Below are 14995 nucleotides of genomic sequence, written 5' to 3' on the forward strand. Positions count from 1 at the left end.
TACCTTGAAAGAAATGATTGATTGCATATTCAGATAATGGATATTTCAGTGTTGTTGTTTTTTCTTATTGTGTATTATGTATTTCATTCATTCTTTTTTGTAATGCCATCATGGATGGGCTGTATTTGCTCAGGAACATTTCCTTGGAAGGCTCTGAGAGAGTTAACACAAGAGGAACACTGACCCACGTCCTACTTCTCCACTATTGCAGCTGCTGGAAGGAGAATTACAGTGTAAGTTCACTTCAGGGGAAAGTCTTCCAGCCTAAAGTAGTACTGTACGATGCTGTTTGTTGTAAGATTCCATGTGTCATTCTGTTTGACTATGTTTGTTTTTGTATTCACCCATCCTGGAGCCAATCCCAGTTGACATTCACATATTCACTCTTACATACACACCTTCGATTATTAATAGTCTCTAATTAACCCTGATCTGCATGTCTTGGTGGGAGAACCCCCCACACACATACACACAGGAATAACATGCACACACTACACAAAAAGGGATTTCAACCAGGAACCCTTTTGCTGTGAGGTGCTACACACCCCACCAGCGTTACCGTTACTGTTGCCCTGCCCACCGGTTACCAAGCTAACCCCCTTTATTTGGTCCATTATTACATTGAGTCTGGCCTGCCTTTGTTTGTTTGCTTTTATCTCCATGCCCTGTGGCAATACACCAGACTGCCTGCCCCGAACACGACTTTGGAATTGCCACTGTGAGAAGTCGGCGCCACCGCCGGTGTCCATCAAAGAGAAATGGGCCATAAATCTGTGTTTGTTTGCTTTCATTAAACTCCTTTTCATATCTTAGCAAAACCTCCACTTGAGGGAAAAAAACACCTTTGCAGTAAAGCCCGGCTTTATTTTATGTTACAGGACGGGGTTTATTGCTTGAAGATTGCAGCAGGTCCCCCGAGGGCCTAATTACAACTATCAAAGCAAAAATAATGGGCGACGTATCAAACGGCAAATGCTCAATCAAGGACATACGGTGGGTGTGAAGGTCAAATGTCCTGTCATCTAGCATCTTATCATTCCTGTAGCCGCAGCATGCATGTGACTGAGCACATACATGCAATATGGAGTGGGAGAGAGTTTTTTTTATAAGCCCTGCTATCTATTCTGATTGTGTCACTCTCTCTGTCTCTCTCCCTCTCTCTCACACACACACACACACACACCATCCCACCCACCCGCAGCTGTCTCCACCTTACTGCATCTAGAGCAGGACAATTAGCAATCCATCACCGCTGTTTACAGTCTGGGTGGTGGTTGCTCCGGAGAGGCAGGGATGAGATGTGGGCGAGGGCCAGCGGGGTGCGGGGAGTGTGTGAAAGGGGCTGACGGGGAAAAAGAAAGAGAAAAGAGGGAGGTCAAAAGAAGCAATGTGAGGGGACAGAGAAATAGAAGTAAACAAGGGTAAGAGGACGGCAGGGACAAACTACTCTTTCACCGCGCGCGTGAGTTTGTGTGTCTGTGTGTGTGTGAATGGTCCCTGTACGTGGAGAGGTGCATGTATGCGTGTGTGAGTTTGTGCGTCCAGGAAAAAAGATGGAAACTGTAGGAGGGGGAAGGAAGAAGCAACGAGAGGAAAAGGGAGAAGGAGGGAACACAGGAGGGATGGAAAAGGAGCCCACTAGATGGCACTGTTGTGTGGTGAATTCAAGCCCCTCCATCCTCCCCTCCATCCTTCTCTCCTCCCTTTTCTAGGTCTCTGTTTCTATCTCATGTTGTCTCTTCGACTTCCCCCCCCCCTCCACTTCGCTCTCTCTCCATTTTTTTTTCTTACCTCCCTCCCCTGCTCCCTCTCTCTCCCTCTCTCTCCCTCTCTTTCCCCTCGTTCTGTGCGCAGCATGTATGATGGAGCCAGTAATACAGCTGGGAATTGAACACACAGAACTGTAGTGTTCCCTGAATCGAAGTATGGTGCTTGAGAAACCCAGAAAGCTTATTCAAGGACACTGTCTGTTTGTTTAATTGACTGCCACCCTCACACACACACACACACACACACACACACACACACACACACAATGCATACACGGTTGCACCTATTCATGCTCACAAATTTGCTTGCACATTAACATTTGTGAGCAATCACCCACGCAAACAGCCTCAAACTCCTCTGTATGAAAGATTTGAGCTGACCTATTTCATTGGCGGCAGAAAGGTGAGAGCGCATTAATAAGAACCTGCTAATCGTAGGAGAGGCACAATTTTTCCCCGCTGAGGCAAAAGATGTGTGAAAACGCAGCAGCCATGGCCGAGCTGTCGGCGTAAAGCGAAGGTGCAGAGGGCGGGCGCGATGGGGCGACAGATCACCGACGCCAGGATTAACAGTAAAGCAACTTCCTTTCAAGAGCGGAGATGACAATAAGCCCTCCTCCGCACCTCTTGATCTGGTTCTGAAGCCGGGTCTTTACATAGCAACAGCAGCCAGCAGGCATCAATCGATGTGCAATGGTCAGTGACATTGTTTCTCGGTTTATTGGTCGTTTCAGACACAAGCGGCGGTGACGGCAAACAAGCCGAAAATAAACCTTGCGGAAGGAGCGAAGAGTGGCAGCATTACAGAACGAAGATATATGGCTCGTACAGTAAAGAAATACAGTTAGCACAACTTAATATGCACATTATTTCAAAATGAAATATATACATCTATAAATATCAATGACTTTTTTTTAGTAACACTAACATCACATCAATTTCTATTGTCAGAAGGCATATGCATTAGCTTACTTGGGGTGCCAGGCTATTATTGGTCCTTTATCAATATTATTGTTATTATAAACATTGTTGTTCATGGACATCGTTTTCTATTTCAACCCTTGGCGTCTCCTGCAAAAACCTTCCTTTATTTCTTTGAGCAATGCTAGAGTCGTCAGTCCCATTTGGTCCAGACTGGCATGTTGTAATTTTGTAATGGCATTCTTGGTCCCCAGAGGTTTAATCCTAGTATTTCTGGCAATCCTCTTACTTCACCTCTACAGCTTCGTCAATTTTTCACAGTTGATAAGAGAAGCCCTGTCCTTTATTCTCCTCTTTGACATTTTTGGCCCTTTAACTCATTCTGTTCGAAGTCCTGCTTTCATTTTTACTTTGATTTTACGACTTCCATTCTTCCTTTTTGCTTTCATCCTTCAATATTTTCTTGTAATCGCTCACCGGGAGTCTTCTCCAGTCGTATTTTACCTCGTCTAGATAGGAATTCTTGCAACGTTGTTATTTTTTGTTGTGCTGCGTTTGCATTTTGATCTGTAGCTGAAACAAATCTCCACTCCTACGTAAACAGAAACCAGAATGAACAGCACCTCTAACATATCCTGTAGAATATGGATGAAGCTTCAAATGCTTTAAATTAAATGTATAGAAATTACTATTCGTTACATCCCTTTTCTTTATCAGATAATAGATGCAAATAATACATTAAGGCCTAAGCAACATCCTTCCATTTCTCCTGCTTTGTAGAGTTAAAGTGGTCCTAAAAGAGCATAAAGACCCATTGAAATCCTAATTATGTGCCATGGCCAAGGTCGTGATGGAGATTTCAGGTTGTGACCAGAATTCAGGTTGGAAAATTTCCATTCATAAATGTCTTTTAGCCATTATTTAAAAAGGCCATAGCTACTATATGCATTACGCATTAGCTTTGTTAGGAATAAGCATCATACATATTTATACTCCTGGAAAAAATGGGCGAATTCAACTGGAATGACCTGTAATTTATCCCCTCTCATACTGTACCATTATTGTTTTTGGCTGCCGGATCAAATCTTACAATATCAGTCCACACCATATTGATTCTGTCGCATCTTATGGATGATTCTGTCCCTTTCACTTCCTGAGAAAGAGGCTTTACACGACACATCAGCCACCCACTCCCAAGGAAACCCCTCCAGATAGTATCCATTTACACCCGCATTCATTTCGAGCCTCGGATCCTTCCTGGGACTCTATCATTTTGATAGAGGATAAGGGCTGCACGGAACCCCTCGACGACAAAGCAGAGTAGTCCTTTGGCAAACTGTATGTCTAGACATCTAATTCAAATATGACTGTGTGAGTGATGGCTTTGCCACTGGATGAGATTGAGTGCAGGGGAGATTTTTTTTTTCTTCTTCTTCTTCTTTTTGCTCTCCAGACAACTCAAATTGAGGAATAGGCTCTGTGACAGATTAGGATAACAGGCTGAGATACCGTCAACACCTCACCCTGGGTAGGATTCCATATCTCCACAGTTTTTTTTTTCATCTGTTGATTTCAGATTTTCTCCCTGAGATTATAATTATCACTGAGTTGACAGTTGTCCTCATGCCTTTTCAGCGTCTCTGTTTTGCTAACTGTGTTTCCCTCTCGCTCGCTCTCAGCTTCCTCCTCCTCCTCCTCCTCCTCCTCTATGGAGCCAAGTACATTCTCAGATTGTTTACAAACAATCTGTTACAGAAACCTATTTTCATTCCACCCGCAGCTCTGAACCACATTGCCATCACAGAAGGATCTGATAAAGAAGTTGAGCTGAATCATCAATGTTTGAATGAGACCCACCAACAACCCGTTTTCACGTCCTATCTGCGCGGCTGCGTGTGAGTCTCAAGTTCAAGTCAGTCTAATCTCCAGAACCCACTGAAGGATTGCTTATTCTACTTGACTGGAGTGATTTTGGCCCTCAGGGCAAAACCTGTGCTGAGAACAGCACATGAAAACAGTACCTGCTGTGAGGTCTCGAGAGCTCAGGAGGTACCGGAGCAACAGGAAAAGCACCACTGAACAAAATGTGATTCCAGCTAAAATTTTGTTATATTGGCAATTATTTAGAGGTTAGAATCACAGCTTTTAAAGCCTTTCTGATCCGAGGAGTGAATAATATAATGCACCGTACTTGCAAATAACAACTTATTTCCATTAATATATTTGATTTTATTTCATTTTTAGGCTGTGATTGTAGAAAAAGGCCGCATATCCAATAAAATAAACTGTATTTAAGATGGACGACATAACAGCTCCACAGAAGTTCAGCCGAAGCGTCTCAATTGCATTTCATAAACTTTTTGGACAGGTGAGAATGACTCATGACTGTCCCATGATCGCCTCTGCACAGATTCCGGCTCAAAATGACGTCATCTGCACAAGATGGCCACGTTTGCATCCAGATTATTTTGGCTTCATTGCTGAATAGGGGGAGGAAGTGGAGACACAACGTCCATCTACGTTCAATAACAAACTGCTGAATAACAGGTAGATTATACAGTTTGAGTTTAGTTATAGGGGAGACAGGGGCCACAAAAAAACCTGGGAGTCAAATGAATTCTCTTGTTGTGATGCAAAACAACAAATTAACAACTGATCCAACACAGTAGCGTATTGTTAAAAGTTTTTTTTAGAATGATAAATAGACTGAGGTAAATTTCATCTGCACAGCACGCTTGATAAATGAAACATACCTTTGTCGTCTATATTGTTTCTTCATTTCTTATTCCGTTGTCATGACTACGAATTAGAAGTGATGGCGTGGCTGAATCCTCCTTTTTTTGGCAACAAAACCAAGAATATAATCTAAGAGAGAGTTGTTACAGCATTTGTAATGTGTGGCTGCTGCATATAGTGCAATACACCACAGTTCCAGTAGAAGATGTCTGATGTGGACATATCGCTTGACAGCCAAAGTCCATTTGTGTAACACTCTGACACCACAACTGTGATTTCCCTCCTGCTCTGGCACTAAAAGAGGCACCGAACTGACAAGGTCGAACAGTTGTGAGTTCATCACACAGTCGTCTTGGTCAATTTTAAGGGCCCGGAATGCAGAGTTGGCAAACTGCTGTCGCAATATATCACGAAAAAGGGAGAAATGAGGTCACGCGTCCCAACTTTTCTGTAATCCTAACCTTCTAATATGCTTCCTGATATTAGCAAATGATGTTGGCCCTGAGCCCAGTTCCCTGCCTGTGACCGTAAGTCTGCAAAATCCACCTCCCTCCTGAGGTTACAAGCGTTTCCATTCCACTTGACGCTCCTCAGGTTAATGCAGCTGACACGAGCAGAGAGTTACTGCACCTGAAAAAAGCTCGTATTGCACAGGACGCTGCTCGTGACACAGCTTAGTATACAACTTTCCACTGTAGCATCAGAGTCAAATTATGCAGTATTTTCAAACTGGGTCAGGCTGTTTCTACTGTAATATCTAAGACTCTGAGTCATGTCCATCAGTGGCAGGTCAAAGGTCATTGACTACGCTGTACTTTGGGATGTTTATATAGGACGTAGCCTGACAGCTTGGATGGACGAGACGTCCTGGAATTACAAATTTCTACCGGAACATGCTTATTACTCATTCATTCATTTATATTCCTCGCATGAGTCACGGATATATTGGAAATGGCTGCTTCCTCAACCATTTCAAAGAGCTGCGTCCACGCATGTTCTCCCTTCATGCATTCATCCGTCCCAGGTGTCCCACTCTCTGTCTCCCCCCAATGGGTTAAATACTCCTCTCTCCGCAGAGTTGTAAGTAGCCCGCTTGGTCACCCAGGGTCAGCCCTGGTTTGTTGATTTAATCCTTGTCTGATGTTGTCTCAGCTCATAGCCGACTGCGGCGCCGGCCGAGCAGGCCTCTCCGTTCTGCGGTCTGATAACACCACATCTCCTCAGAGCCCTTCCGCTCTGATCGGATCTGAAAGCTGATGAGAGGCAGCCACACTGAGGTGCGGGTGTTTACCGGGGGAAGCTTTAAGATCTGCCATCCAGCTGGGTGGAGAGGGACGGAGGGAGGTGGAGCAAGGTTTGGAGGACAGTCGAACTGTCGGAATCTTTGCTGTAAAAAACTGAAAATAATAAATAGAAATCAGCTATGCACAACACCTACACCCAACTTGCTCATGTCTATTCAAGCATTAAAGATATATATATATATATATATATATATATGTATAACCACTTACATCCTCTGTGCTATACAATTTGCTAATGCTGTTAAGTGGTGTTATTAGCTTAAGCGTGCAGCTACAGCACGCAAATGCATGAGCACACCCTTTTAGATGACAACCCTCCCATTCCTCCGTATAAATAGATGTATGTTAGCATCATGTGTGACTTTGGAAAATGCAATCATGCCATGTTGGTGAATTATTCATGTTGCACTCCACTCTGAAGCCTAAACAAAAATATGAAATGTTGCTTCTTCAGAGCAGATCAACCAGTCACAGATTTTTCCATATTAAGATATTCAAAGTGAATATTTCACTTACTTTACTCACACACACATATACAGTATATATAGTATATATACAGCCCACCCAGTGCATCTGCAGCCCTCTGCCGCTGGCCATTGAGCAGCTCCACTGGAGAAGAGGATTAAATGCTTTCCTCAATGGCGTCTCAGTGGCAGTTGTTGAGGGAGGACAGAGCATTAATCATTCTCTCCATCCAGATTCCACCAGCCTGTCTGAGGATCTGAACTGGCAACTGTTTGGTCACATGGAGCTGCGGAGTCTATTAGAATGAATACTGTTTCCTGAGCATTTGTCAGAATCGTCAGAGTCCTGTGTATCTGCATGAGTAACAGCTCAAGTTCAACGCCGTCCTGCTTAAGCATGCGCGTGCTTCTCCGTCAGTGTGTGTGTGTGTGTGTTAGTGCATAAGAGAGTGTGTGCATCCCTTCATTTTGGTAATGGAAATGCTGGGAAGCCTTTAGTAGTTGCCACTGGTAATGGAATGAGAACATATGTATAATTTAAGGCTCTGCTACAGGCTCCCAATGGAGCCAAGGCGCACACACCCACCCAGACACACAAACCCACATATCCACCAGCAGCTTAATCACTGGCAGTGTTTCTTCATCTGAGTGAGTGAAAGTGGCACTAATACAGCGATGTAGTCTCAGTTCTCTTAAAGTCCCACCAAATATCCCTCTCTGCTTGTTATTCTGCCACTTGGCCTAGATGAGTCAAGACTGCATCGTGATAATGTGGAGCGAAAACGACACGGTGGAAGCAGAGTGCGGCTCCCTTTGCGAGCCGAGCGGGGAGCATTACGGGAGAAGGGAAAGTTCAGCATTTGCACACGCTCGTCCTATTGATCAGGGAGGTGTGTCAAACGCAAATGTTTTCAAGTCGGCAGTTGGGCTACAGAGGAATCGGCGCCATTCACGCTTTACATTTGTCAACTGGAACCGTGCGAGTGTGTGTGCGAAACAGCAAGGTTTCATCAAGACCTTTATCCCCCAAATGTCAGCGGTGCCTCCTGGCTTCAAGCTGTAATGCTGTGAGTGTGAATGTGTGTGACCCTCCCTCCTCTGGTGCTGCTTCTGAACATCTTCCTCTTTCTGAAATAAGATGATTCCGGTCTCTGACTTGCCATTTGAAATGATATAATCACAACACATACAAATTCATGTGCTGAATAGAGCACGCCGGCTTAAAAGATGAAGTCATATGGTTAACATTGCCGTTAGTGAACAAATGGTGAAGATAGTGGAGCTAAAAGACTAAACGTTTCCATCAGGAGGTGGTGGATACCAAAACGGAGCTAAAAGCTAAGCCTTAGCAATGCTAATGTTGCTCTGTGCTACTTGCTGAGAAATTATCCCTAAAAACATCCCTTTTTTCGAGAATTATTCAGTTACTACCAGTTTATGCCTGACAAAAGATGGCCAACATTTTCAAGTTTGAAAAGAAGTAACACGCAGTTTTTAACGACAATATAACTAATTGCATCACCTAAATTTCAGACAATACGCTCGCAGCCAGCTCACTGAAGTCAAGGGTAAATGATTGGCAGTTGGCGGAAAGTGAAAAGGAGTCGGAACCATCCAAGTTAAGCTTTTAATCTCATTCTTTTAAGCTCGTCAATTTAATACAACTGAATGGGAACGGCTGGTATTCAGAGCTGTAAAGAGGCTTGTCCTGCCAATGTCACATCATGAATACATCTGAAAATTACCTAGTTGTGTTAATATAGTACTAATGTGAATATATTATAATTTGGGAGATAAACAGGAAAACAACCTTATTTTGGTCAAATTAGATTCAGAAAATTAAAACCATTCATGTTTATCAATTGATTAACCTTGATACAAATTAATACATCACCATCAAATATATCCAAAATTAAATCAGTTCTATATCTATGACTTAGAAAAGCTCAAACATGCCTTTGTTTTTTGACTCCGTACAATCCCAGTCGCAACCTGAGATCATCACGTCATTGTTATCTGCACGTGAAAGGGGACCCTCCTCTGCAAAACAGCAACAGTTCAAACCAGAACAAATAATATGTATTTCAGTAAATAAAATATTTTGTCGCAACGCTCTCCTCATTGGGTCTCTTTTCGCCCTTTAATTGGTATTTGCCAAAAAGACATTTCAAAACACATTTGACTGTCATATCATTAACATCCATTCTGTTGCCTCCTGTTTGTGTATGCAATTTGCATTTGATTTGCACCATCAAGCTATAATTTACGTGGGCCACATCCTGTGTGTGCGTGCATGTGTGTGTCTGTGTGTGTGAGTGTGAGTGTGTGCTTGTTGCAATATGACGCAGGCTGCCAAGCGATGACTCAGGACATCATAATGACTACGCTGCATTGTTGAGAATTGCCTTCTGCTCTTCCCCTGTCTGAACAGCTCCATTGTGTCTTGTCTCCAAACTCCCTGCTTGTCCCTCGCTTGACAGGCAATTCAGATTCCCAACAACAGTCCACAAAAGGGCCACATCGCATACAAGGCGACTCTCCTCTTTTCTTCCCCCCTTTCTTTTTGGCTTTTTTTTTTTTTAAACGAAGTGTGAGAATGCAATCATCACGGCTCTTTCAGACGCAGGCAGACACTTTGGAATAGGACTGTCCCTGGCATGTTTATGGAGCGCTCTGCCAGACGACGGCGAGGGAGAGGGCACCGAGTGGAGCGAGGAGATAAAGAGACACATGGAGATGAGGGAGGGGCAAAGATAGAGAGCGAGGAGAGGGGGGGGAGAAAAAGATGGATGGAAGATCCTGCGAGCAGGGGAGTGATGGATGAGTGGACGAGAGAGACTGAGGGTGGGGAGAAAGCATCGCATCCACTGCCGTGGCAACCCCAGACGATGTCATTTCCTTCTGGCTCGTGCTGCTGATGCTAAAAGACCCCCCCCCCACCCTCAACACACACTCCACCCGCCCTCATTCATACAAACAGACACACACTCCCCTTCTCATTCTATTAATCTCCCCTCTCCCTCCTCGGCGTTAGCATCAACTCCCTCTCAAGACTGATTATAGAGGTCTGTGTGTGTGCATGCGTCCGCACAAGAATGTGTGTTGTGTGTGTCTGCGTGTGTTTTTTTCTATCTCCAGTTTTCTATTTCTCCCATTTGTTTCCCCCCCCCGCTCATTGCAGACACTTGCTGTAATAAAGTAAATGAGGTTGGGAAATGGCAAGACTCAAGGTGATATTTCAGCAAGCCACTCCCCAGCAACAACACTGTGGTGGAGGCAGGCAGCTGAGCATCTGAATGAGGTGTGAGTGTGTGTGTCTCTGTGTGTATTATGTGCACTGAACTGGAGTGTAGTATTTGCAGGAGCTTGTTTTATGTGCACGGAGAGGCAGCATGCCCACACCTAAATGCCGGGGCCCTCCTTTATCCAGACAATTGATGTGATTCTATTTTTTTTTGTTTACCTCTTATTACACATAATACGACTGTCACTGAAAAACTACGTCCAATCAAAGAGAAAAAATAAAATCAATACATGTGCAAAAGGAGCATCTGTATTTGGACTGGTGGCGCCGTCTCTCCCTTCAGCACAAAGACTTCTCCGCCGGCCTCAGAGTGGAGGTGGATCAGGCCGGGGGGGTGACGGGGTTCACAAGCTACCTGTGCACATTTGAGGGAATCACTTAACTTTGAATCATCTATGCCACACACACAATATCCTCACACAACGAATTAGGCCGATAATAAAAGCAAAAATATCGAAGCTCTCCTTCGATATTTACCACAGCGCCCTCCCACCATTTTTTTCTAGTCTTACTCTGGTGTTTCTGGTACAGTGAGCCAATTTATTATGGAGCTGACTTTTATTATTCCTCTGCTGAATGCCTGTGAGGATGCAGGAAGTGTTTGCTGGGAGCTAATGCCAGCAGCAACCACTGCAAGGGCTGCAATCGAGATGCAATTTGAGTCTTGATGGATATCCTTATATAATCTTTATATATAAATATATAGGTGTGTATGGGTCGTTTGTACTCCATGAATTCATCCCACTTCTCAGCCAGTGTAAACAGTTGTATTGCAGTATGTCACCTGGGAGCTGTACAATGCCAAACGGTGCAGTTCCAGCCCCTCTCTGTGTTTCTGATATATTGCATTCATAATATTATTATTAGATCACTGTGACCTTTGACCTTTGACAACCAAATTCTAATCAATTCACCCCTGAGTCCAATTAAATGTTGGCACCAAATTTAAAGAAATCTCCTTAAGGCGTTCTCGGGATTATCTTTTAATACAAATGGGACGTAAGTACAGACAAAACGCCTTTGGTCACTGGCTGGCATTGACATAAATATACTTTTGAAGATGTCATCAGAGTTATATAGTTTACGAAGGTAAGAGAACACATTTTATCCACTATACGCACATTATACTATAAACTGAAGAGGTTTGCATCTACGACGGAAGAGGCGTTTCTATCCCTCCATTATCTATAATGCTAATCCTTTGAGTGTCGTGCAGAGGCTGGAGCCAACCCCACCTGTCATTGGGGCGAGAGGCGGGAAACAGCCAGGACATGTCGCCGGTCCATCACAGGGACTTTACACAGAGACAAAACAACATTCAGCATCAACAGTCAATTTATAGTCACAAATGAACTGAAGCTGCAAGTCTTTGGACTGTGGGAGGAAGCCGAAGCACCTGGAGAAAACCCACGCATGCACTAAACAACACAATCTCATCGTATCCTACTTCATGTTACAAAGACACAAATTGCATAGCTCATAAAAAAAATACTGATTTGAGCCAGTTTGAAACAAATGTATCTCTGTACACACTAGTATAAAAATAACAATTTCATTCCACTGTATATCTTCATTAGACCAACATTGTTGCTAGGCCCCATCCTTGCACCCATCATGCACCTCCCTGCTATTATGCGGATTGTTTTCTTCTGGCAGCCAGTTACACGAAACAAGGAGACAACAAAACAGCAACTATCAGACTTCCCTCAATGAAAGGTCAGTGCCTCCCTGTGTCTAAAATTAGCCCGAGCCTGGCGAGCCTCTCATGCGCTGCAGTCTAACACAGCGACAAGTGAACGAATCTCACCTTCTCCTCTATTCAAATGTGGCGGCGTAGGCGTGTAAATTATACAAGATGCTTTTTTTTTTTTCTGTGTCTTTAAGAAATTAGCTGAGATGATACTTTGATGAACCCTGCTGGGAAAGTGGGTCACTGTAGAGTTATACTGTACGGAACTGTGTTAAAGCCAAAGACACATTCGAGCCGATGTAACTGGAACCTACTGGAAATACAAGTGGGATAAAATGCCCCTTCAGTGTTGATGAATGTGCTTCAGTTGACAGATTTACACTCAACAATAGTTTCAGCCTCTTCTTGCTGCAGTGGCTGAAAAGTCTGTCATCACTTTAGTTCTTAACAAAATCCAAACAGCTCGCCATGTGTCCCTGTGTGTGTGTGTGTGTGTGTGTGTGTGTGTGTGTGTGTGTGTGTGTGTGTGTGTGTGTGTGTGTGTGTGTGTGTGTGTGTGTGTGTGTGTGTGTGTGTGCGCTTAAACATTATGTAATTGTTTGTGATTTTTGTACCCCTGGCTGCTTCAGCTGACAAGCTCTTGCTAAGACCACGCTCTGGATTCTTTCCCCTCCAGGGGGCAGGTTGGCTGTGAGCTGGCTTTAGCCGACCGTTTCCATGAGTCCCGCGTCTCCTCCTATCCGAGTCAGGCTCGCTCACACACACATATCCTCAAGGACACACACATTTCAACCCAAAACAAGCACCCTTTAAATCGCTACAGAAACACAAGTCCACCGCCACCACACTCAAGCACTCCTGCATTTCATAAAGCAATCTCTCTCTCTCACTGACACACACATTAAATATGCAACAGCTAAGGCACAACAAGTGTGTGAACATGCATACTAACCTTGAGTGTATAAAAAAATTGTTTTCACTGCATTTGTTTTTGATGTTCAAATGCATTACAATCCAGTCAAATAGACACAGAAACATTCATCTGCTAACGTGTGAAGCCTCTCTATATAGAGGTGTGTCAGACACAGACACACACACACACACACACGTTCATAAAAATGCACTTATAATGTCAGTAAACTATTTAACTAAAAATGTGGACTTGATAGCAACCATTCATTCACAAATGCAAATGGTTAAATACAGAAACACAAAAGAACTCTCGGAAACACACAAGCACACACACACACATGCATGCACAAGAACATGCTCAACATAAAACCCCCCCCCTAAAAAATACAAACATAAAACTTAAAAATACAAACTTAAAACAATCATACACACGAGTACACAAAACACACGCACAAAAGACCCTCCTAAAACCTGTCGCTTTGAGCGAAACACCAGCCAGGTACAGAGACAGGCAACATCACAAACACATATGCAAAATGTAGTTAACCCTCACGCAATTGTGTGCTTATATAAGCACAAACAACACACACACACACTTTGACATTTAACATGATGAAATGATAGGAGTGAGGGGGAATGTCAAGGACAATGAAGAACAATAGCCTTCCCCTTGCGTCCGGGGCCTAGCTTCTGATGCGGAGTGACATGTCGTGCGGCTCTGTAGGTACGCCATTTGTAAAGATTACATTGTGATTCGGATGATACCACGGGGCACATCAGACGGAGAGGAGGAGGAGGAGAGGAGGAGAGAGAGACGGACATGGCACGTAGCGGAGAGGGGGGACAGAGAAGCAGAGACTTGGGGGGGACAAAGAGACACGGAGACAGAAGAGGGAGAGGATCATTATTTGGCATGTCCAACAGTGAGGCAGGCAGCCTTTTGTGTGTTTTCTGGGCATGCAGCTTCCTACATTTCCCTCAAAGTCCTTTTCAATAATGTAAATGTCCCTCACTCGCGGGCCCGTCTCCTCTCTGTGCTTAATTGTTTCTGGCCTGTTATGCCTTTGCTCCCTGAGTTTGCATGCTCCTGTTTATTGTGGCCCCACGTGTGTGTGTGAATAGATGATTGTGCGTTGTCACTAGTTTGAAACTGACAAGGAAACCGAAGAGAAAACAACAAATAGATGGCGACGACGGCAAAACTAAAACTAGCGTGAGAGGCGCATGGAGACAGCAAGGACAGCAGGAAGGGGACGGTGTAAATGAGGGGACGGCAGAGAAAGACAAAAAAAAAAAACGAGAGTGGAACAGACTGTACCGAAAACCCAGACACACAGAGCTGCATGTAGAGAGCTGTGGAACTCTAATAAGGGAAAACTAGGAAGAAGCTCTGGGGATGAAGGGACAGGGAGAGCAAAGCAGAAAATGTGAACAGGAGCATGAAAAAAGGGAGGATAAAGAGGGGGGGAAAGAGAGAGTTAGGGGAGGTGTACAGTAAGAAGGCAGCTTATTTGTTTGGCTTGTGCAGCACACACACACACACACACACACTGCTACCACACACCGGACAGACAGGCCTCCCTGTGGGTTGTTAGCCATGCTTGCAGAAATACAGCTTCATTTCTGTTGACAGCCGGGGGGGAAAATAATTGGCTGATAACAACTCATCAGAATGCAGGCGATATGTATGATTTTGTAACTCGATTGTATGTGAAGACGCTCGGCGGCGGCGGCGGCGTAAACAACTGAGCGGAGAGAGCGAGAGCGAGAGAGAGAGAAAGAGAGAGAGAGGAGGGTTACGTTTCTGTCAAGCCGGCGTCTGGAGTAAAGTTTGGATTTTCCTGCACACACATTGATTTTATAGATTTTTGTCAGGAGGATGTGGCTCTTGCAGT

This window comes from Hippoglossus stenolepis, chromosome 24 (assembly GCF_022539355.2).
Source record: "Hippoglossus stenolepis isolate QCI-W04-F060 chromosome 24, HSTE1.2, whole genome shotgun sequence".
In the NCBI taxonomy this organism is placed as follows: Eukaryota; Metazoa; Chordata; class Actinopteri; order Pleuronectiformes; family Pleuronectidae; genus Hippoglossus; species Hippoglossus stenolepis.